At 39.8% G+C, this 25352-nt stretch overlaps 1 protein-coding gene across 1 annotated transcript in view; it reads left to right on the top strand.

Annotated features, from left to right (window-relative positions):
- LOC105924951 overlaps positions 1 to 25352 on the top strand; it is a gene marked incomplete at its 3' end in the record, with an annotated part of 51701 nt that overhangs the window by 14398 nt on the left and 11951 nt on the right. The window lies entirely within an intron of this gene.

Below are 25352 nucleotides of genomic sequence, written 5' to 3'. Positions count from 1 at the left end.
GCGAAGGCCTATTGTATCTGTAGTGTTAATTATTATTAGGCCCGAGCAGCGAAGCGCTGCGAAGGCCTATTGTATCTGTGTTGTTTAATTAGGCCCGAGCAGCGAAGCGCTGCGAAGGCCTATTGTTTCTGTGTTGTTTCTTCTTCTTATTATTATTATTATTTTTATTCTGCCCCCCTAAAGAGGGGCCTTTTTGGGGGCTTATAAGTGTTATATCTCCCACACAGAAACACACAGAGTCACCAAACTTTCCATGATTGATCATCATCAGGTCTTCTAAAATTTCCAATGATCAAATGATGACATAATTTAGGCCACGCCCCCTGACAACAGAAAGTGTCATGTTTTGCTGTATACGGTCGCTATGTTACCCCTCTGAGCTAATCAACATGAAACTGTGTCCATAGACAGAAGACATGTAGGTGTATTGTGCATTCCAGCCCCAAGTGGATTCAATGGAGCAGGAGAGCGTTGCGGCGTGGTGAAGTCACCTCAAACGCCGCTGCCATACGTTTGGCTCTGAATTCCACAGTTTTGGGCCGAGCTGCTTAAAACTCACTTGGATGCATCCTTATCCACCCCTTAACAGGAATCCATAACAAACTTTGGTGGGCGTGACCTAATGCCTCAACGGCGCCACCTAGCAATTTTCAAAAGACCCTTTGCTATTCACTTACTTCATCGTAAAGACATGAAATTTGGTATAGTTGTAGAACTCACCACGACGCTCAGAATTTACAATTGATGTCATAGTGCAAGTATCACAGGAAGTTGGCCATTTTAGATTGAAGGTCGTATTTTGACCCCATTTTTGACGTTTACAGCATTGGTATTTGATCGAACTCCTCCTAGGGATTTTTAGCGAGCGGCTTGAAACTCGGTCAGTCTGATCATAAGGCATGCCCAATTAAAAGTTATCAAAACGGTGAGTTTTTGAGCATTTTGAAGGGGCGTTAGCAGGGGTCAAAGTTCACCTACTCGCCACAAAAAATAAAACTGTTATATCTCCTACACAGACACACACAGAGGCACCAAACTTTCTGTGATTGATCATCATCGGGTCTTCTACAATATCCAATGGACAAATGATGACATCACTTAGGCCACGCCCCCTGACAACAGGAAAAACTGCTATATCTCCTACACAGAAACACACAGAGGCACCAAACTTTCTGTGATTGATCATCATCGGGTCTTCTACAATATCCAATGGTCAAATGATGACATCACTTAGGCCACGCCCCCTGACAACAGGAAAAACTGCTATATCTCCTACACAGAAACACACAGAGGCACCAAACTTTCTGTGATTGATCATCATCGGGTCTTCTACAATATCCAATGGTCAAATGATGACATCACTTAGGCCACGCCCCCTGACAACAGGAAGTGTCATGTTTTATTGTCCATGGCTTTTACAGGCAATTCATGTCGTGAATACATTACATAAATAAGATAATAATTCTTAGTCAGAGGAAATCCAAGGCAAAAACAGTTAGAAAAGTTTTGGGTTCATATTTAATCAGAGTGAGACATCACAACTTTGTTAGATCTCTATGTGAATTACGTGAGATAGTGAGTGCTCTCACCTTAAAAAACAGATCTTTGACGTATTTTGCTCCGGTTAAAAGCTGCTTTTCAGCGATGAAGCTAGGGAAACTGCTAATGTTGAAGTTGAATTTGTTCTACACGCTTCTGCCTTGGAAAAATATTCGTCTTTTTACAAAAAGAATGTTTAAAGCCAGATTTGGGAACAAAGGTTATTCAGAGAACGCAAGAAAAGGAAGCTTTGTGTGGGGAACTTTTGTCCTAGCTATCTAGCTGCATATGGCCCCTAGGACAGCACAATAGTGTTCTTGAAGTATAATTTTGGAGAGGTAGAAACAAGTATTGATTTCAAAAGGTAGGTAAAAAAAAGAAAAAAGTTTTTACAAAATCTTAAAATGTTGGATAGTCGTTATTTCCATCTTGCTGTGAAAATTGGTGAAATATTATCATTTTTAATGCTTAGATATAAAATCGCAAGGCCATTACTAAAATTGCCTTTTGTTGAAAATGTTTTTTGGCATACCATACTTTATATTTATAGGTAGCCTAGATGTGCATAATAAAAGAGTGGAACTAAAACCTGGTCTAAAATTATTATGGAGCTTTAACTTGCTAAGAGTAATACTGTTAGATGATTATATCTTTAAAATGAGATAACTGTCTCAAAAAATGTGATAGTTTATTTGGTCTGAAGAGATGATGCAATTCAATGTTATTTATATAGCGACAATTCATGAAATATGTCATCTCAAGGCACTTTACAACGTCAAAATCAATCAGATTATACAGATTGGGTCAGATTATACACAAAAATTCCTATATAAGGGAACCAGTTCATTGCATCAAAGTCTTGACAAGTAGCATTCTCTCTTGAAGAAGCGTAGAGCCACAGGGAGAGTCGTCTGCATTGTCCATGGCTTTGCAGCAATCCTACCTACTGAGCAAGCATGAAGCGACAGCAGGAAAAAAAACTCCCCATTAACGGGAAGGAAAAACCTCCAGCAGAACCGGGCTCAGTATGAACGGTCATCTGCCTCGACAGACTGGGGGTTACAGAAGACAGAGCAGAGACACAACAAGAGAGACAAAAAAAGCACAGAAGTTCTACATTAGATGGTAGTAGCGGGTGATCTGTCTTCCCTGGATGAAGCCACAGCTAACAGAACGCCAGACCAGGTGTGCCTACTATGAAGAAAAAAGAAAAATCAAAAAGTTAAAAGCTGAAATTACAACAGTCATTCAAAATTGAAGAACAATAGACCCTGATGTCCTGCAGTAGCCTAAACCTATAGCAGCATAACTATAGAGGTAGCTCAGGGTAACATGAGCCACTCTAACTATAAGCTTTTTAAAAAAGGAAAGTCCCAAGGGCCAGCTTCTAGTGGAGAAGTTCAAGTATCTTGGGGTCTTGTTCACGAATGAGGGGAAGATGGAGCGGGAGATCGACAGGCGGATTGGTGCGGCGTCTGCTGTGAAGCGGGCGCTATACCGGTCCGTTGTGGTGAATCTGCACCAGATTTTTTGTGAGTCGTGGGGGAGCGCTGCCGAACACGTTCGTGTAAATCGCCCAGTGGACGGGCTGGCAAAATGCGTGACAGCATCTGCGGTGGCGGGCGGCCGGCGGTGCGCAAATCCCAGCGGTGGCCAAGGCCGGAGCGGCGCTTTGCTGCGAGGGCCGCTCATCACCGCTTGCGGTTTTAATTAGGCCCAAGCAGCGAAGCGCTGCGAAGGCCTATTGTATCTGTAGTGTTAATTAGGCCCGAGCAGCTAAGCGCTGCGAAGGCCTATTGTAACTGCAGATTTTATTATTATTATTATTATTATTATTATTATTATTATTATTATTATTTATTCTTGGGACTTTTGAAACGGCTTTTTGGAGGCCTAAACATGCATGAAAACTCACCAAACTTTGCCCAAAATTGTCCCCCGTGAGAAATCGCATGATTTTAGTGTAATTGAAAGCGGGCGTGGCAAACCCGCTCAACAGCGCCAACTACAGTGAGTTGGGCCAAACCGTAACACGTAGAAAGCTGAAATTTTTTACCTAGGTAGCTTTCTTAAAGTTATGAAAAAAAGTCTATTGTGGGTATGCTCTAAAACCCACAGGAAGCCTGCCATTTTGGGTCAAAGGGTAAAATATTGACGGTTTTTGCCTCAAACTTTAACAAACTAGTCCTAGGCATTTTAAGCTATCACTTTCAAATTTTTTCAGCGTGGAGATGAGACCTTGAGGGTTAAAAGTTATCAAAGGTTTTATGAAATATGCATATTTGCCTGAGCTGTCACATTGCAAAAATCAGGTTTGTGGAAAACCATTAAAAACGCATTAAATCAGTAAGCCCCCAGCCATGCTTTGTCTGAGAATTATGAAACTTGGTAAGCAGATGTAACTTCTCAGTCCCTACAAAAAAGTCTCTTGGACCAATTGTGTAAACCCTAAAGAAAGTCAATTAATTTTCATCAAAGATGTCATTTTGTCATAAAAACGGGTATTATTTTTGACCACAAGATGGCAGCATAATACTTTGAACCTCTGATTTACCCATGTCTATTCTTAATCACTCTTACTTTTATTTATCGACTCTTTAGCTGTCTTATCAGCCATTTAATTACCTTTCACTCCTATATGTGCAGGAACCCAAAGAAACACAGCTGATAACCCCATCATCTGAATATGATATAATATTTGTTGAATTACTAATAAGATATCTAGACGGCTTTCTGAATGATTTCTTTTTAAACTGATCAATGATGAACTTGAATCTGAACATATGACAGCTCTTAATGGTCTCACTTCCTCAATCCATTCTACAGCACCTAATAATGCAATAATTTCTGCCGTATAAACAGATATTCCTTCATTTAATTTCTTCCCTATGTGCAGTTTAAACTCTGGAATTATTACACCTACTCCAGTTTGTCCTAATTGATTTTTTTGATTCATCCGTGTACATTTTTACATAATTATAAAACTGTTCTATATATTCCTCCACTATTAAAGAATTACATATATACATTTTATCTCTATTTTTCTTTTCCAATATTGTTAAATCTACTATTGATTCAGGTAAGATCCATGGTGGTGTTATTGATAATGGTACTGTTGGACTAATATTTCAATGATTTAATCCTGATTCTCTTGCTTTCTGAATAATTGTCCAACCAAATGACTTATTATGAACCTTCTTTTTCACTGCAGGAATGTAAAAGTAAATTAATTTTCATCAAAGATGTAATTTTGTCATAAAAACGGGTATTATTTTTGACCACAAGATGGCAGCATAATACTTTGAACCTCTGATTTACCCATGTCTATTCTTAATCACTCTTACTTTTATTTATCGACTCTTTAGCTTTCTTATCAGCCATTTAATTACCTTTCACTCCTATATGTGCAGGAACCCAAAGAAACACAGCTGATAACCCCATCATCTGAATATGATATAATATTTGTTGAATTACTAATAAGATATCTGGACGGCTTTCTGAATGATTTCTTTTTAAACTGATCAATGATGAACTTGAATCTGAACATATGACAGCTCTTAATGGTCTCACCTCCTCAATCCATTCTACAGCACCTAATAATGCAATCATTTAGTAAATTAGCCCAATAGTTTAGAGATAACTGAATTCTTCTCAATGTCGGGAAGTCTGAACAACAACTCTTAATGCATCACGTGACTTTTGGCACAAATTTACCGCAGCGTGGGTGGGATTGTTTCTTAGTCGAGCAGAGGCTGTTTTGTGTGTGCAGAGACCATTTTGTACTGGAGGAAAACTTTTAAATGATATTTTGAGTGCAAGGTTGGCGGACAGTTTGCAAAACAATTTCTTTTGTGTGAAACACATCTTTTGTGTGCAAAACAAGTTTTATTTGTGTGCAACACCTTTTCTGTTTACAACCTTTTGGCAGGAAACTATCTCCATAACTCTTGCTGCAGCATTTTGGATCAGCTGAAGACTTTGAACTGCATTTCAACCAGTAAAGTAATGTTTAAACCAGGGGTGTCAAACGTACGGCCCGCCAAACGATTTGGTCCGGCCCGGTGGCCAAATGCAATATCATTATTCAACGGCTGTATCTCCTTGCTGCATCAACCGATCTGCACCTGATTTCACTGCCGAACGGGTTCGTGTGAATTGCCCGGTGGACGTGCGCGTAAAATGCGTGACATTTTCTGCGGTGGCTGGCGGCAGGCGGTGCGCGTACCCCAGCGGTGCTTGGCTGCGAGGGCCGCTCATCGCCGCTTGCGGCTTTAATTATTATTATTATTTATTCTTGGGACTTTTGAAACGGCTTTTTGGAGGCCTAAACATGCATGAAAACTCACCAAACTTTGCCCAAAATTGTCCCCCGTGAGAAATCGCATGATTTTAGTGTAATTGAAAGCGGGCGTGGCAAACCCGCTCAACAGCGCCAACTAGAGTGAGTTGGGCCAAACCGTAACACGTAGAAAGCTGAAATTTTTTACCTAGGTAGCTTTTTTAAAGTTATGAAAAAAAGTCTATTGTGGGTATGCTCTAAAACCCACAGGAAGCCTGCCATTTTGGGTCAAAGGGTAAAATATTGACGGTTTTTGCCTCGAACTTCAACGAACTAGTCCTAGGCATTTTAAGCTATCACTTTCAAATTTTTTCAGCGTGGAGATGAGACCTTGAGGGTTAAAAGTTATCAAAGGTTTTATGAAATATGCATATTTGCCTGAGCTGTCACATTGCAAAAATCAGGTTTGTGGAAAACCATTAAAAACGCATTAAATCAGTAAGCCCCAAGCCATGCTTTGTCTGAGAATTATGAAACTTGGTAAGCAGATGTAACTTCTCAGTCCCTACAAAAAAGTCTTTTGGACCAATTGTGTAAACCCTAAAGAAAGTCAATTAATTTTCATCAAAGATGTCATTTTGTCATAAAAACGGGTAATATTTTTGACCACAAGATGGCAGCATAATACTTTGAACCTTTGATTTACCCATGTCTATTCTTAATCACTCTTACTTTTATTTATCGACTCTTTAGCTTTCTTATCAGCCATTTAATTACCTTTCACTCCTATATGTGCAGGGACACAAAGAAACACAGCTGATAACCCCATCATCTGAATATGATATAATATTTGTTGAATTACTAATAAGATATCTGGACGGCTTTCTGAATGATTTCTTTTTAAACTGATCAATGATGAACTTGAATCTGAATATATGACAGCTCTTAATGGTCTCACTTCCTCAATCCATTCTACAGCAACTAATAATGCAATCATTTCTGCCGTATAAACAGATATTCCTTCATTTAATTTCTTCCCTATGTGCAGTTTAAACTCTGGAATTATTACACCTACTCCAGTTTTTCCTAATTGATTTTTTTGATTCATCCGTATACATTTTTACATAATTATAAAACTGTTCTATATATTCCTCCACTATTAAAGAATTACATATATACATTTTATCTCTATTTTTCTTTTCCAATATTGTTAAATCTACTATTGTTTCAGGTAAAATCCATGGTGGTGTTATTGATAATGGTACTGTTGGACTAATATTTCAATGATTTAATCCTAATTCTGTTGCTTTCTGAATAATTGTCCAACCAAATGACTTATTATGAACCTTCTTTTTCAATGCAAGAATGTAAAGTTACCTTTGTAGGATGGACTTGATCTTGTCCTTGCAAATTAACCCAGTAATTTAATGACAGTTGTATTCTTCTCAGTCCTAACGGCATTCCACCCACTTCCACCTGTAAAGCTGATGTTGAAGTTGTCCTTATTGCTCCTGTTATTAAGCGCAATGCTTGATATTGTATGATATCCAATTTTTTAAGTACTGTCTCCGATGCTGATCCATACACTATACTTCCATAATCAATTGTAGATCTAATTAGATTTATATAAACTAATCTTATGGCTTTCCTATCTGATCATTCATACCCAATTAAACATCTCAATATATTAAGTATCTTTTTACATTTTTCAAAAACCTTATCTATGTGCACTTCCCAGGATGGTTTTTCATCAAACCATACTCCTAAGAATTTGAATTGCTTTACTCTCTCTAGATCTTTGTTCTGCCCCGAATATGTTTAATATGTTTAAAAGACATTTAAAAACTACTTTGAAATGTTAATATACCGTTCTCTGTTTTAAATGAATTTGCGGTGCTTTTATGTTGAAAATCTTCCGAACCGGAAGTAGGAAGTAAAGACGCAAACAAGAGGAAGAGAGCGTGTGTGCATCTTCTCAGGGCAGCAACAATGCAGTTAATCTCTCCGAAAGCAATGGTTGTAAGTGTTGCTCATTGTTTACAGATTCGATAAGATATGTTAATATCTTTTATGGTTATTTTGTGTATAAAAGCAACGGTAAAATGTCGTGGTCTGTGTGTTTACTTGCTAATTTGCCGCTTTTCTAGCCGGCTGTGAAAATACCTGTTGAGTTAATATTAAGCAGCTGATACTTTGATACGTTAATACTGATATTTACATGGCTGTTTATTAAGCCATTTTTTTGTATCTTTCTTTTCTAGTTTTACACCGGATTCAAAGCAGTCAGAAATGCTGACTAAATGTGTAAGAAGATAATAAAGGAGCAAGCCGCTCACTTCCTGGCTCTTGAATAAGGAGTTTGGCTGGCTGTTTATCTGTGTTCACGCAAGAGCAAAACACATAGAGAGAACAGTACAATCTTGATTATATAACTTCAGTTGTACTTCTTGATTTCTTTTCTGAGTAAAAAGCAATACTTTTGTTTTATCTACCGAAAATTTAAAACTCCATTTGTAAGACCATTGTTCAATCTTATGAATTGCTTTTTGGACTTTCCCTACAATAAATTTAACATTCCTTCTACGTTTCCAAATAGCTCCGTCATCGGCAAACAATGAACAACCCTATTCATTTTCTATTTCTTTAAGTGCATCATTTATCATAACTGAAAATAATAAAGGACTGATAATACTGCCTTGTGTGGTTCTTTTTAATTTCTCCCTGAAAGACTCTTACCAACTCTTACCTGTATTATCCATTCTGGCCTCTGGAAATAAAGTTAAAAATCTTGGTGTTGTCTTCGACCAAGACATATCATTTAAATCCCATATTAAACACGTTTCCAGAGTTTCCTTTTTTCACCTCAGGAATATGGCCAAAATTAGAAACATTCTGTCCAGGGGTGATGCTGAAAAACTATTCCATGCATTTGTTACTTCAAGGCTGGACTATTGTAATTCTTTACTATCAGGAAGTCCACAAAATGCAGTTTGAAGTCTTCAGCTGATCCAAAATGCTGCAGCAAGAGTTCTGATGAAAATCAACAAGAGGGATCATATTTCTCCAATTTTAGCTTCCCTTCATTGGCTTCCTGTTAAATCAAGAATAGAATTTAAGCTTATAGTTAGAGTGGCTCATGTTACCCTGAGCTACATCTGTAGTTATGCTGCTATAGGCCTAGGCTGCTGGAGGACATCAGGGCCTATTTCTCTCACTCTACTGATTTCTACTGTTCTCCAGTCTACTGTTCTCCAGTTTTGCATTGCATTACATTGAAATGACTGTTGTCATTTCAGCTTGTAACTTTTTGTTCTCTCTCTTTTTTCTTCATAGTAGGTACACCTAGTCTGACGTTCTGTTAACTGTGACATCATCCAGGGAAGACAGATCACCACTTTTACCATCTAATGTATAACAGATCACTGGATCAATGTGTGCTTCTGTGCTTTTTTGTCTGTCTTGTGTCTCTGCTCTGTCTTCTGTAACCCCCGGTCGGTCGAGGCAGATGACTGTTCATACTGAGCCCGGTTCTGCTGGAGGTTTTTCCTTCCCGCTAATGGGTGGTTTTTCTTTCCACTGACGCTTCATGCTTGCTCAGTATGAGGGATTGCTGCAAAGCCATGGACAATGCAGACGACTCTCCCTGTAGCACTGCGCTTCTCCAGGAGTGAATGCTGCTTGTCGGGACTTTGATGCAATCAACTGGTTTCCTTATATAGGAAATTTTTGACCAATCTGTATAATATGATTGATTTTGACTTTGTAAAGTGCCTCGAGATGACATGTTTATGAATTGGCGTTATATAAATAAAATTGAATTGAATTGTTAAAAAGTTCTCTACCCAATGATAAATTCTTCCACAAATTCACATTTTCCTCAATTTGATCAATAATCCCTCTTTCCACATCATATCATAAGCCTTTTCTATATCTAAGAACACTGCCAAAACACTTTCTTTATTAACTTTTGCTGTTAGTACCTCATGTTGTAAACACACAATTGGATCCATAGTATTCCTTCCTCTTCTGAAACCGCTTTGATAATTTGATAAGTACCCTTTTGATTCAACAAAATAAATTAATCTTTCAATTACCATTTTCTCCATAATTTTACTTAAACATGATGTTAAAGCAATAGGTCTATAATTTTCTGGTTTTGAGCTATCTTTACCCGTTTTTGGAATTGGAACCACAATAGGCTCTTTCCAACTTCTAGGTCATTTCCCATTTTCTATTATAAATATCTAATAATATTAATTTTGAGTATTCACTTAGCTTATTTATCATTATATACCATGTTTGATGACTCCCTGGGGTTGACATCTTAACTTTCCTCATGGCTCGTCTTAACTCCGCTATAGAAAAATCGATTTTAATAATACTATTTCCTTCTTCTCTGTTTATCATATGTCCTTTTTCCAATAAAGTTATAGCTCTATCCTTTTTCTACTCTTCACTAATATTATTGGAACTATGTATTTGTACAAATGTTTGTGACAACATTGTTGCTTTTTCTTCATTAATAACTGCCGTTGTTCTATCACTAACTAAAACTGCATAACTATAATCCCTTTTAATACCATTCATTCGTTTAATCATTTTCCATACTTTCCCTATATCTGTTTCTCTTCCTAATGAATTACAATAATTTCTCCAATATTCTCTTTTTGTATTTCTTATAACTCTTTTTACTATAGCTTGCATCTTCTTGTATTCAATTAAATTTTGAAAATTCTGATTTCTTTTTAGAATTTTAAAAGCTTTATTTCGGGATTTAATAGCCTGGTCACATTCTATTGTCCACCATGGAATTATCTTCTTTTTATGTATCCCTCCTTTCTTTGGAACTGACTGTTGAACAGCTTCTATGATTGAACTACAAAAGATTTTGTTTAATGAATCAATACCAAGATTCATGTCAATTTCCTTAATTTTATCTTCACTTATTTCCTTATATTTCTCCCAATCTGCTCTACTAAATTACCAGTTACATAACCTTTCACACCCTCCATATGTTGCCCTATGTTCCCCACCACAATTACAGCATTTATCCTGAACATTTTCACCACATTCTTGTATTTTGTGGTCCCCTCCACATTTTAAACAGCTCTGTTTGCCCCTGCACACTGCAGCAAATGTGACGATACCTCTGACACTTGAAACACCGAAGTGGAGGTGGAACATAAGGCCTAACTGAATAACACAAGAAACCCACTTTGACTCTATCTGGAACTTCTGGAGTAGAAAATTCCAGAAGCACAGATAAGCTGTCAGCTCGCTCATTATTAACTGTTTTCTGCAATCTCTTTATATCCTTGACTTTAACATGATTTTATGTTTTAATTTCTCTAGATCTTCATTAACTGGAATTCCATAAATAACTCCTCGGGATCCTTTCTTTTCTCCCAACACTCTTTTACTTTCCACTCTTTTATTTCCAATACTCTCAACACTCATTGCTTTCCTTTTTTGTTCTTCCAATTTACAAACATTTAGCAAGCTTCCATCTCTCAGCGTTTTAGCCATTTCAACTTCCCCTATTTTCTTTTTTGTTTCCTTAGAAACTATTTTTGGGCTCAGAGCAATATTTTCATCTTCCTTTTTGAATTTTAATGTTATCTTCACCTCCTCTTTCATGATCTTTTCAGAGTCTTCAGCTGATCCAAAATGCTGCAGCAAGAGTTCTGATGAAAATCAACAAGAGGGATCATATTTCTCCAATTTTAGCTTCCCTTAATTGGCTTCCTGTTAAATCAAGAATAGAATTTAAAATTCTTCTAACGTATAAAGCCCTTAATAATCAAGCTCCATCATATATCAGAGCTCTGATTACCCCGTATGTTCCTAACAGAGCACTTCGCTCTCAGACTGCAGGTCTGCTGGTGGTTCCTAGAGTCTCTAAAAGTAGAATGGGAGGCAAATCCTTTAGCTATCAGGCTCCTCTCCTGTGGAACCAACTCCCAGTTTTGGTCCGTGAGGCAGACACCTTGTCTACTTTTAAAACTAATCTTAAAACTTTCCTTTTTGACAAACCTGATAGTTAGAGTGGCTCATGTTACCCTGAGCTACATCTATAGTTGTGCTGCTATAGGCTTAGGCTACTGGAGGACATCAGGGTATATTTTTATCACTCTACTGATTTCTACTGTTCTCCAGTCTACTGTTCTCCAGTTTTTCATTCCATTACATTGAAATGACTGTTGACATTTCAGCTTTTAACTTTTTGCTCTCTCTCTTTTTTCTTCATAGTAGGTACACCTGGTCTGACGTAAATAAAATTGAATTGAATCTTTTTATGCACACCCTTGCTTCCATCATCTGTACTGTCGTCCTCAAGATTTCTTTTGTCTCCTGAATTCCCAGAACCTCTGCCTGCTTCACTACTTTTGAATTTTCCACTTCCCCGGTAACTAGCAACTGGCGTTCAACTATCCGTATCCATATCACTATGTAGTTCTTCCTCATTCTCTACAACCTGAGCCGCCATCCTGATCCAGTCACAAACTTGCTTATGCCTACCGCCAACCTTTTCCTTCTTCCTTCAGATAGATTTATCTGACGAAGCAACGCACGCACCTGTTTCCAACCAGCCTGTCACTCAGTCTCCTACCCGAGAGCGTCCTGTCTGCTCATCTCCATCAACATGGTTTAACCTCTCCTGTCGGGAAGTCTGACCAACAACAACTCTTAATGCATCACGTGACTTTTGGCATAAATTTACTGCAGCGTGGGTGGGATTGTTTTGTAGTCTAGCAGAGACCATTTTGTACTGGAGGAAAACTTATAAATGATATTTTGAGCGCAAGGTTGGCGAACAGTTTGCAAAACAATTTTTTTTTGTGTGAAACATATATTTTTGTGTGCAAAACAAGTTTTATTTGTGTGCAACACCTTTTTTGTGTACAACCTTTCAGCTGAAGACTTTGAACTGCATTTCAACCAGTAAACTAATGTTTGAACCAGGGGTGTCAAACGTACCGCTCGCCAAACGATTTAGTCCGGCCCAGTGGCCAAATGCATTATCATTATTCAACGGCTGTATCTCCTCGCTGCATCGACCGATCTGCACCTGATTTTATGTGAGTTGTGGGGGAGCGCTGCCAAACGGGTTCGTGTGAATCGCCCGGTGGACGGGCAGGGAAATTGCGTGACAGCTTGTTTATACGGCAACTGTTTATACGGCAACTTTTGAAACGGCTTTTTGGAGGCCTACACATGCATGAAAACTCACCAAACTTTGCCCAAAATTGTCCCCCGTGAGAAATCGCATGGTTTTAGTGTAATTGAAAGCGGGCGTGGCAAACCCGCTCAACAGCGCCAACTAGAGTGAGTTGGGCCAAACCGTAACACGTAGAAAGCTGAAATTTTTTACCAAGGTAGCTTTTTTAAAATTATGAAAAAAAGTCTCTTGGGTGTATGCTCTAAAACCCACAGGAAGTCTGCCATTTTGGGTCAAAGGGTAAAATATTGGCCGTTTTTGCCTCGAACTTTAACGAACTAGTCCTAGGCATTTTAAGCTATCACTTTCAAATTTTTTCAGCGTGGAGATGACACTTTGAGGGTTAAAAGTTATCAAGGGTTTGATGAAATATGCATTTTTGACTTTGCTGTCGCATTGCAAAAATCAAGTTTGTGGAAAACTATTAAAAACACATACAAACAGTAAGCCCCAAGCCATGCTTTGTCTGAGAATTATGAAACTCCTTAAGTGCATGTAACTTCACAGGCCCTACAAAAAAGCCTCTTGAAGCAATGGGCTACCTCCTACAGGAAATCATTCATTTCTCATCAAAGATGTCATTTTTCCATATCTATGGGTGTTACATTTGATTAAACTACTTCTAAACCGTTACACTTATGGCATTCAAAGTTACTCCAAAAAATTCCTCACACATAAAGGATCAAAAGTTATCAAAAACATTTTTGCTACATCCAACCATATTATTTTGAAAAAAAAAAGTAATGTAAATTGTGTTTTGAAGGAAAAACTGTTATAATTTTCAACACTAGATGGCAACATTTTTCCAAACCATTCCTACACAGTCAAACATAATTGTAAGCAGCTTTAAAATATCTTTAGCTGCCCTTTAAAAGAAAGAAGCTTTGAATCTTTAATCCTATATATGGGAACCAGTTGATTGCATAAAAGTCTTGACAAGCAGCATTTCCTCCTGAAGAAGCGTAGAGTCACAGGGAGAGTTGTCTGCATTGTCCATGGCTTTGCAACAATCCCTCATACTGAGCAAGCATGAAGCAACAGGGGAAAAAAACCTCCTCATTAACATGAAGGACAAACCTCCAGCAGAACTGGGCTCAGTATGAACGGTCATCTGCCTCGACCGACTGGGGGTTACAGAAGACAGAGCAGAGACACAACAAGACAGACAAAAAAAGCACAGAAGCACACAGTGATCAGGTAATCTGTTCTATATAACCACAGCTGTTATAACTTTGGGCAATAACTAATGTGCAATAATCTATTTAATACACTGTGCTATAACCTGTGCAAGGATCCAGAAGAACTTTTTCTGCTTTCACCAAGTGAATATATGTCAGTACATGTGCATGTAGGCATACAGGTAAAAGCCAGTAAATTAGAATATTTTGAAAAACTTGATTTATTTCAGTAATTGCATTCAAAAGGTGTAACTTGTACATTATATTTATTCATTGCACACAGACTGATGCATTCAAATGTTTATTTCATTTAATTTTGATGATTTGAAGTGGCAACAAATGAAAATCCAAAATTCCGTGTGTCACAAAATTAGAATATTGTGTAAGGGTTAAATTTTGAAGACACCTGGTGCCACAAACTACTCAGCTGATTAACTCAAAACACCTGCAAAGGGCTTTAAATGGTCTCTCAGTCCAGTTCTGAAGCCTACACAAACATGGGGAAGACTTCAGATTTGACAGTTGTCCAAAAGGCGACCATCGACACATTGCACAAGGAGGGAAAGACACAAAAGGTTATTGCTGAAGAGGCTGGCTGTTCTCAGAGCTCTGTGTCCAAACACATTAATAGAGAGGCAAAGGGAAGGAAAAACTGTGGTCAGAAAAAGTGTACAAGCGATAGGGATCACCGCGCCCTAGTCAAGATTGGGGGAAAAAAACCCATTCAAAAATGTGGGGGAGATTCACAAGGAGTGGACAGCTGCTGGAGTCAGTGCTTCAAGATTCACCACCAACCGGTTTCCTTATATAGGAACATTTTTGACCAATCTGTATAATCTGACCCAATATGTATCAACCGGTTTTCTTATATAGGAACATTTTTGACCAATCTGTATAATATGATTGAACGTAACTTTGTAAAGTGCCTTGAGATGACATGTTTCATGAATTGGCGCTATATAAATAAAATTGAATTGAATTGAATTATTGCATTTGACCTAATAAAAACATGAATAATGTATTTTATTAGGTCAAATGTATATATATATATATATATATATATATATATATATATATATATATATATATATATATATATATATATATATATATATATATATATATACTGCATGTCATGCCAAGAGGCAACTCATGTGTTTTATATAAAGACAAATTAATTCAATCCAATTTTATTTATATAGTTCCAACATGTCATCTCTTTACAACCCCAGCGGTCCGGCCCGGTGGCCAAATGCATTATCATTATTCAACGGCTGTATCTCCTCGCTGCATCGACCAATCTGCACCAGATTTTTTGTGAGTCGTGGGGGAGCGCTGCCGAAAGGGTTCGTGTGAATCGCCCGGTGGACGGGCGGGGAAAATGCGTGACAGCTTCTGCGATGGCTGGCGGCAGGCGGTGCGCGTACCCCAGCGGTGCTTGGCTGCGAGGGCCGCTCATCGCCGCTTGCGGCTTTAATTATTATTATTATTCTGCCCCCCTAAAGAGGGGCCTTTTGGGGGGCCTTACCATTTTCAAAAACTCACCAAACTTTGCAGATGCATGGTGACTGTTTAAAAATTTTGTATTTTAAGGTCGTCACAAAAATCAAAAGAAAAATGCCTCAACGGCGCCACCTAGAAATTTTCAAAGGACCCTTTGCTATTCACTTACTTCATCGTAGAGACATGAGATTTGGTACAGTGGTAGAGCTCACCAAGACGCTCAGAATTTACAATCAATGTCATAGTGCAAATATCACAGGAAGTCGGCCATTTTAGATTGAAGGTCTGATTTTGACCTGATTTTTGACATTTACAGCATTGGTATTTGATCGAACTCCTCCTAGGGATTTTGAGCGAGCGGCTTGAAACTTGGTCAGTCTGATCATAAGGCATGGCCAATTAAAAGTTATCAAAACGGTGAGTTTTTGAGCATGCTGAAGGGGCGTTGGCAGGGGTCAAAGTTCACCAACTCGCCATGAAACACAAAACTGTTATATTTCATACACAAAAACTCACAGAGCCACCAAACTTTCAGTAGTTGATCACCACTAGGTCTTCTTTAATATCCAATGGTCAAATGATGACATTGCTTAGGCCACGCCCCCTGACAACAGGAAGTGTCATGTTTTGTTTTAAGCGGTCGCTATGTTACCACTCTGAGCTAATCAACATGAAACTGTGTCAAGAGACAGAAGACATATTGGTGTGTTGTGGATTCCAGACATATTGGTGTGTTGTGGATTCCAGCCCCAAGTGGATTCCATGGAGCAGGGCGGCGTGGTGGCGTGGGGAAGTCACATCAAACCATATATTTTTAATCTTTTGACAGCATTATTTGCTCAAACCTGTCCACCAGGTGGCAGCAAGAGACCACAAATAAACCACAAACCAAGTTGTCTTGTTCAGTAAGGCAAGGCAAGGCAAATTTATTTATATAGCACAATTTAGTACAAAGACAATGCAAAGTGCTTTACATGATTAAAATATAGCAAAATAAAACAGAATAAAAGCAAGTAGGGATAAAATGTAGATAGAAAAAAGAACAAAAAAGTGGTGATTCAGTTAACTAGAACAGTTGAAGGCAATCCAAAACAAATGTGTTTTTAATCTTGATTTAAAGGAACTCAGGCTTTCCGCACCTTTACAATTTTCTGGTAGTTTGTTCCAGATCAGTGGAGCATAGGAACTAAATGCTGCTTCTCCTTGTTTAGTTCTGGTTCTAGGTATGCAGAGTAGGCTAGAGCCAGAAGACCTTAATGGTCTGGATGGTTAATACACTGATAACAAGTCTGATGTATTTAGGTGCTAAGCCATTTAGGGATTTATAGACGAACAGAAGTTTTTAAAGTCTATTCTCTGATATACAGGGAGCCATGGAAGGACTTTAGAACTGGGGTGATGTGCTCTACTTTCTTAGTCTTAGTGAGGACGCGGGCAGCAGCGTTCTGGATCAGCTGCAGCTGTCTGATCCACTTTTTAGGCAGGCCTGTGAAAACACCGTTGCACCGTTGCAAATATAAACGCATGGATTAGTTTTTCCAGATCCTGCTGAGACATTAGTCCTTTAATCCTGGAAATGTTTTTCAGGTGATAGAAAGCTGACCTTGTAACTGTCTTTAGATGCTTTTGGAGGTTCAGGTCTGAGTCCATTACTACTCCAAGATTTCGGGCCTGATCAGTGGTTCCTAGCTGAAGTGACTGAAGCTGTGTGCTAACCTTTGATCTCTCCTCTATTGGTCCAAAAATTATTACTTCTGTTTTGTTTTTATTCAACTGAAGAAAATTTTGGCACATCTACGTATTGATTTCTTCTAGGCATTTAATCAGTGCTTGAACTGGTTCATAGTCACCTGGTGACATGGTGATGTAGAGCTGTGTGTCGTCTGCATAGTTATGGTAGCTGATGTTGTTGTTTCTTATGATCTGAGCTAGAGGAGCATGTAGATATTGAATAGGAGGGGACCCAGGATGGACCCTTGGGGAACCCCACATGTGATTTTTGTAATCTTCGATGTAAAGTTACCTACTGATACAAAAAAGTCCCTGTCCTTTAAGTAGGATTTAAACCAGTTGAGAGCTGTACCACAGAGGCCGACCCAGTTCTCCAGGCGCTCTAACAGAATGGAGTGATCAACAGTATCAAATGCTGCACTGAGGTCCAACAGAACCAGCATGGTGGTTTTTCCGCAGTCTGTATTTACATGGATGTCATTAAACACCTTGATAAGAGCGGTCTCTGTACTGTGGTGAGCACGGAAGCCAGACTGGAAAACGTCAAAGCAGCTGGTCGTTGTTAAGAAGGTGTTCAATTGTTGAAACACAGCTTTTTCAATAATCTTACTGATAAAGGGGAGGTTTGAGATGGGCCTGTAGTTCTGGAGTAGTAGTTTGTCTAAATTGTTCTTTTTTAACAGTGGTTTGATAATTGCTGTTTTTAGGGACTGGGGGGAAACACCTGACAGAAGGGACGTGTTTATTATCTGAGTCAAATCAGACGCTATGACAGGCAAAACTTTCTTAAGGAAAACTGTGGGTAGAGCATCAAGACAGCATGAGGAGGAACTTAGCTGCTGAATGATCTCCTCTAAGCTTTTGGAGTTTATTTGGCTGAATTGGGACATTTTGTCAGGATAAGATCCAGCTGAATACAGCTTTGGTTCTAGAGTTGGTGTGGATGTACAAACTGATCTTCTAATTATCAGTTTATTTATTTTTTAGACTAGTTCCATATGAGAGGTTGCAAGAAAACTTGTAACTTTACTGAATTTGCAGCTTAAGAAGATTGGGTTTGACAGACAACACCAACTGTCCCCTCAATCCAGTGCACACAATACCACAACAGACCTCATCACGCTCTACAGTACATCAAGAAAACCAAATCAACTAAAACAAGTTCACGAGTGCACATGAAATGAAGTTAATCCATATTTGTGTGTCAGGGTGTCTAAGCACTCTCCATAATTTGACATCTCAGCAGAACCTGTAATAATTATAGAAAGTAACGTTATAGTTGTTCTGCCTTTTGTTAAGACAGCAAGGAATTCATGTCGTGAATACATTACATAAATAAGATATAAATTAATTATTAGTCAGAGGAAATCCATGGTAAAAACAGTTAGAAACGTTTTGGGTTCATATTTAATCAGAGTGAGACATCACAACTTTGTTAGATCTCTATGTGAATTACGTGAGATAGTTAGTGCTCTCACCTTAAATAAAAGATCTTTGATGTATTTTGCTCTGGTAAAAGCTGCTTTTCAGCGATGAAGCTAGGGAAACTGCTAATGTTGAAGTTGAATTTGTTCTACACGCTTCTGCCTTGGAAAATATTCGTCTTTTTACAAAAACAATGTTTAAAGCCAGATTTGTGAATAAAGGTTATTCAGAGAACGCAAGAAAAGGAAGCTTTGTGTGGGGAACTTTTGTCCCAGCTGTCTAGCTGCATATGGGCCCAGGACAGCACAATAGTTTTCTTGAAATATAATTTTGGAGAAGTAGAAACAAGTATTAATTTCAAAAGGTAGGTAAAAGAGGAAAAAAGTTTTTACAAAATCTTAAAATGTTAGATAGTCGTTATTTCCATCTTGCTGTGAAAATTGGTGGTCTAAAAAAAAAAAGCTGGTTACCCCTCTGAACTAATCAATATGAAACTGTGTCCAGAGACAGAAGACATGTTGGTGTGTTGTGGATTCCAGCCCAAAGTGGATTCGATGGAGCAGGGGAGCGTGGCGGCGTAGCGAAGTCACCTCAAATGCCGCTTCCATACGTTTGGCTCTGAATTCCACATTTTTGGGCCGAGCTGCTTAAAACTCACTTGGATGCATCCTTATCTAGCCCCCAACAGGAATCCATAACAAACTTTGGTGGGCGTGACCTAATGCCTCAACGGCGCCACCTAGAAATTTTCAAAGGACCCTTTGCTATTCACTTACTTCGTCGTAGAGACATGAAATTTGATACAGTGGTAGAGCTCAACAAGACGCTCAGAATTTACAATTAATGTCATAGTGCAAGTATCACAGGAAGTTGGCCATTTTAGACTGAAAGTCTGATTTTGACCTCAATTTAGACATTTACAGCATTGGTATTTGATCGAACTCCTCCCAGAGATATCAAGCCATCGGCTTGAAACTCGGGCAGTCTGATCATAAGGCATGGCCAATTAAAAGTTATCAAAACGGTGAGTTTTTGAGCATGGTGAAGGGGGGTTAGCAGGGGGCAAAGTTCACCTACTCGCCATGAAACACAAAACTGTTATATTTCATACACAAAATCTCACAGAGCCACCAAACTTTCAGTAGTTGATCACCACTAGGTCTCCTACAATATCCAATGGTCAAATGATGACATTGCTTAGGCCACGCCCCCTGACAACAGGAAGTGTCATGTTTTATTGTTAACAGTCGCTATGTTACCCCTCTGAGCTAATCAACATGAAACTGTGTCCACAGACAGAAGACATGTTGCTGTGTTGTGGATTCCAGGCCCAACTGGATTCCATGTAGCAGTGCGGCGTGGTGGCGTGGCGAAGTCACCTGAAACGCTGCTGCCATATGTCCAGACTTCCATAGGATATTGACAAATTTAATAAAAAGTAACTTAACATTACCTTAAAAGGACAACATTTTTAAAAGTCAAAAGGCTTATTTAATGCTTTGAGAACATCTCTTCTATTCGGCTACAAAAATCAACCAAAACAGGATGATCTTTTAAGCTATAAGACCATTTTTAAGATGTCAATACATAGATTTTAAGCTGGTGGGTCGCCACTGTCTCCGGTGGCCAAATGCATCACTGCATCAACTGATCTGCACCAGTTTAATCTCGTCATGGCAAAATTATTTTTTCTCTTCGTGTGTCGCCCTAATACTCCATCGTAAGAACACCGCTGTCATTACCGCGGGTCCTGGGAAAAAAAAAAAAAAAAACGCTGCTCCTGGGGGGAATTTTTGATTATGCTCACGCATAGATGTGTAATACTTCTCATTGCAATTCAGACAGGCGCAGACTGCACCGTGCAGTTCAATTTTAAAGAGGTAGTTTTGCCGCATATTCCGATAGAAACACGGGCTGTGTGTTGTCGTGGGCGTGTTTACCCGCTGCAGGTAACCGCTGTGAAACAATCAGAAAGATTTCCCTGATTAATAACATCTTTATGGAGCGCTAGACTTATTGTTACTATGTGCTGCTTTACCAGTTCTCTCTCTCTCGCTCGCTCGCTCGCTCGTCATCGGTCAAAAATCAAACTGCTTCGTGTTTGTATTTGAAATTGTGCGTCAGACTCAGATTTAGAAGTGTTGTTACGACGTTTGAGCTGTAACTGCAACCGTTATATATATCTTGTAACTTTACTGAATTTGCAGCTTAAGAAGATTGGGTTTGACAGACAACACCAACTGTTCCCTCAATCCAGTGCACACAATACCACAACAGACCCCATCATGCTCTACAGTACATCAAGAAAACTAAATTAACTAAAACAAGTTCACTAGTGCACTTGAAATGAAGTTAATCCATATTTGTGTGTCAGGGTGTCTAAGCACTCTCCAGAATTTGACATCTCAGCAGAACCTGTAATAATTATAGAAAGTATCTTCTGCCTTGGAAAATATTTGTCTTTTTACAAAAACAATGTTTAAAGCCAGATTTGTGAATAAAGGTTATTCAGAGAACGCAGGAAAAGGAAGCTTTGTGTGGGGAACTTTTGTCCTAGCTGTCTAGCTGCATATGGCCCCAGGACAGCACAATAGTGTTCTTGAAGTATAATTTTGGAGAAGTAGAAACAAGTATTCATTTCAAAAGGTAGGTAAAAAAAAGGAAAAAAGTTTTTACGAAATCTTAAAATGTTGGATAGTTATTTCCATCTTGCTGTGAAAATTGGTGAAATATTATAATTTTTTAATGCTTAGATATAAAATTGCAAGGCAATTACTAAAATTGCCTTTTCTTGAAAATGTTTTTTAGGCATGCCAAACTTTATATTTATAGGTAGCCTAGATGTGCATAATAAAAGAGTGGAACTAAAACCTGGTCTAAAATTATTATGGAGCTTTAACTTGCTAAGAGTAATAACGTTAGATGATTATATCTTTAAAATGATATAACTGTCTCAAAAAATGTGATAGTTTACTTGGTCTAAAGAGATAGTTATGACAAGTAGCATTCTCTCTTGAAGAAGCGTAGAGCCACAGGGGGAGTCGACTGCATTGTCCATGGCTTTGCAGCAATCCTACCTACTGAGCAAGCATGAAGCAACAGCGGGAAAAAAAACTCCCCATTAACGGGAAGGAAAAACCTCCAGCAGAACCGGGCTCAGTATAAACGGTCATCTGCCTCGACAGACTGGGGGTTACAGAAGACAGAGCAGAGACACAACAAGACAGACAAAAAAGCACAGAAGTTCTACATTAGATGGTAATAGCGGGTGATCTGTCTTCCCCGGATGATGCCACAGCTAACAGAACGCCAGACCAGGTGTACCTACTATGAAGAAACAAGGAAAATCAAAAAGTTAAAAGCTGAAATGACAACAGTCATTCAAATGTGAAGAACAATAGACCCTGATGTCCTGCAGTAGCCTAAACGTATAGCAGCATAACTATAGAGGTAGCTCAGGGTAACATGAGCCACTCTAACTATAAGCTTTTTAAAAAAGGAAAGTCCAAAGAGCCAGCTTCTAGTGGAGAAGTTCAAGTATCTTGGGGTCTTGTTCACGAATGAGGGGAAGATGGAGCGGGAGATCGACAGGTGGATTGGTGCGGCGTCTGCTGTGAAGCGGGCGCTGTACCGGTCCGTTGTGGTGAAGAGAGAGCTGAGCTAAAAGGCGAAGCTCTCGATTTACCGGTCGATCTACGTTCCTACCCTTATCTATGGTCATGAGCTTTGGGTCGTGACCGAAAGAACGAGATCCCGGATACAAGCGGCCGAAATGAGTTTTCTCCATAGTGTGTGTGAGCTCTCCCTTAGAGATAAGGTGAGGAGCTCAGTCATCCGGGGAGTACTCAGAGTAGAGCCACTGCTCCTTCACGTCGAGAGGAGCCAGTTGAGGTGGCTTGTGCATCTGGTTAGGATGCCTCCTGGACACCTCCCTGGTAAGGTGTTCTGGGCACGTCCCACTGGGAGGAGGCCCAGGGGAAGACCCAGGACACGCTGGAGGGACTATGTCTCTCGGCTGGCCTGCGAACGCCTTGGGATTCCCCCAGAGAAGCTGGCCCAAGTGGCTGGGGAGAGGGACGTCTGGGCCTCCTTTATAAAGCTGCTACCCCCGCGATATTGCCAAAGTGTTCCTTTAGCAATAGTCCAATTGCTAAAGTGTTACTTTTACATTACTTTTGGGTGTGTATCCACCAATTTAGATGTCAAACTTTCATAAAAGCTGTCTTAATGCAAGAAACAAAACCCTTAAACACATGAAATAGCAAGTAACTTTAAAAAACTAAAAAGGTTTTGTTAACTTTTCACATGAAGCTGGATTAACAGCTAGCAAGATACCTTTGATTAAATTGGTATACTAATGTTTAAACCAGGGGTGTCAAACGTACGGCCTGCGGGCCGCATCCGGCCCGCTGAACGCTTTAGTCCGGTACGGTGGCCCAATGCATTTTCATTATTCAACGGCTGTATCTCCTCGCTGCATTGACCGATCTTAACCAGATTTTTTGTGAGTCATGGGGGAGTGCTGCCCAACGCGTTCGTGTGAATCGCCCGGTGGACGGGCGGGAAAAATGTGTGACAACTTCTGCGGTGGCTGGCGACCGGCGGTGCGCGAACCCCCGCAGTGGCCAATAGGCCAGAGCGGCGCTTGGTTGGGAGGGCTGATCATCACCGCTTGCGGTTTTAACTGTATTTACAACCTAAGGTGTACATATTATATGAGCAGGCGGCATTTAATTGATCTGACACACCAGCTGTCCTTTAATATTTCTTAATAAGAGTTTCCTTTTACCCCTTGTGAAAATCATCAGGTCAGATAGTGAGCAGAACACACTGACCCAGCTGTGTAATCTCTTTAAATATTTACATTATGGTCAGATTTGTCTTATATCTTTTTTGACCCTAGCAGACTAACTGACCCTCTGGAAATTTTTCAATGTTTGCCTCAGCTTAGCATAACTAGATACCTTCAAATGATTATGTAATATATTAATGTGCTTAATGTGCCATTTTTTCCCCCTGAAGCACACTACATTTCCTCTTTCAGCCATATTAAAATTTGTCCAAACGCTTCTCTTAAAAAAGCACATCATGTTCAATTAAATTTCATACACTTTTGATTAAAGTTAAAGCATTCATTGCCCCAGTTTTTATATATTTAACAAAATGAAAGACAATGAGCCTTGCTTCTAATTTCTCATAACCTCTTATTCCTCTTATGTATTGCTTCTCAGCTTCTCAAAGTCTATTTTATGTTCCCGTTTAAAAGGACTAATTTATGATGAATCATTATGTCACAAGCAATTTCCTATCCTTATAACATAAGATAGGATAAGATAGGATTTTTTTGATCTCACAATGGAGAGATTTACTTGTGACATCGGCTCTTATCAGTAAAAGAAGGTGCACAAACGAGGAAAAGGTGCATGAAGTATATACAGTACATCCAGATATATACAGTGGATGGGAAAAATAAATAAAATATCAAAATGTCAAATATCATCTATCATGGACAAATGTGTAGTCCATGATGGATGTAAGCTTGGACAACACCCTCCTCTCAGCCACTTCCTCCACAGAGTCCAGAGTGCAGCCCAGGACCGAAGTGGCCCTTCTCACCAGCTCATTCAGCCTTTTTCTGTCCCGCTCTGCGCTGGCAGGGGCCCAGAAGACGACAGCGTAGAGGAGGGCTGAGGGCACCACAGAGTCATAGAAGGTTTTAGCAGGGGCCTGCTCACACCAAAATACCTCAGCCTCCATTTTGGTGTGAGAAGGGCCAGAGCCCCGGAGGCGGCTCTGGCCCTTCTTGTACAGAGCGGTGTTATGAGTGCAGTCCAGTTTATTATTGACGTGAACACCCAGGTATTTGAAACTCTCCACAGTTTCAATGTCCTGCTCCTGGATGTTCACGGGTGAGTGAGGTGGGGGTCTTCTCCTGAAGTCGATCACCATCTCCTTGGTCTTACTGGTGTTTAGACACACCTGGTTCTTCTCACTCCAGTCCACAAAGTCGATGATGACCGACCGGTAGTCCAGCTCGCTCCCCTCAGACACACAGGGGGGGCCCCGGTGCTGCAGAGTGCCACCTCTGACTGACAGCCGTGCAGCTGCACGTGCTGAGGGCGGTCAGTGAGGTAGTCGATGGTCCAGGCAGCTAGATGTTTGTCCACTCCAGCGTCTTCCAGCTTCCCCCTCAGTAGCACCGGTCTGATGGTGTTGAAAGCGCTGGAGAAGTCAAAGAAAATGATTCTCACAGCACTCCCGGTGGTCTCCATGTGGGTGAATGCCCGCTGCAGCAGGTAGATGATGGCGTCCTCTACTCCGATGTTGGGCCGGTAGGCAAACTGCAGCGGGTCCAGGGTGGGGCTCACCACGGTGCCTAGGTGTGCTAGGATGAGGCGCTCCATGGTCTTCATCAGGTGGGAGGTCAGGGTGACTGGTCTGAAGTGGGCCGGTTCCTTGGCGTGCGGTGTTTTGGGAA

Source organism: Fundulus heteroclitus, unplaced genomic scaffold (assembly GCF_011125445.2).
Source record: "Fundulus heteroclitus isolate FHET01 unplaced genomic scaffold, MU-UCD_Fhet_4.1 scaffold_109, whole genome shotgun sequence".
Taxonomy (NCBI): Eukaryota; Metazoa; Chordata; class Actinopteri; order Cyprinodontiformes; family Fundulidae; genus Fundulus; species Fundulus heteroclitus.
Note: the sequence above shows the minus strand (reverse complement) of the source record. Positions and strands in the feature narration are given on the sequence as shown.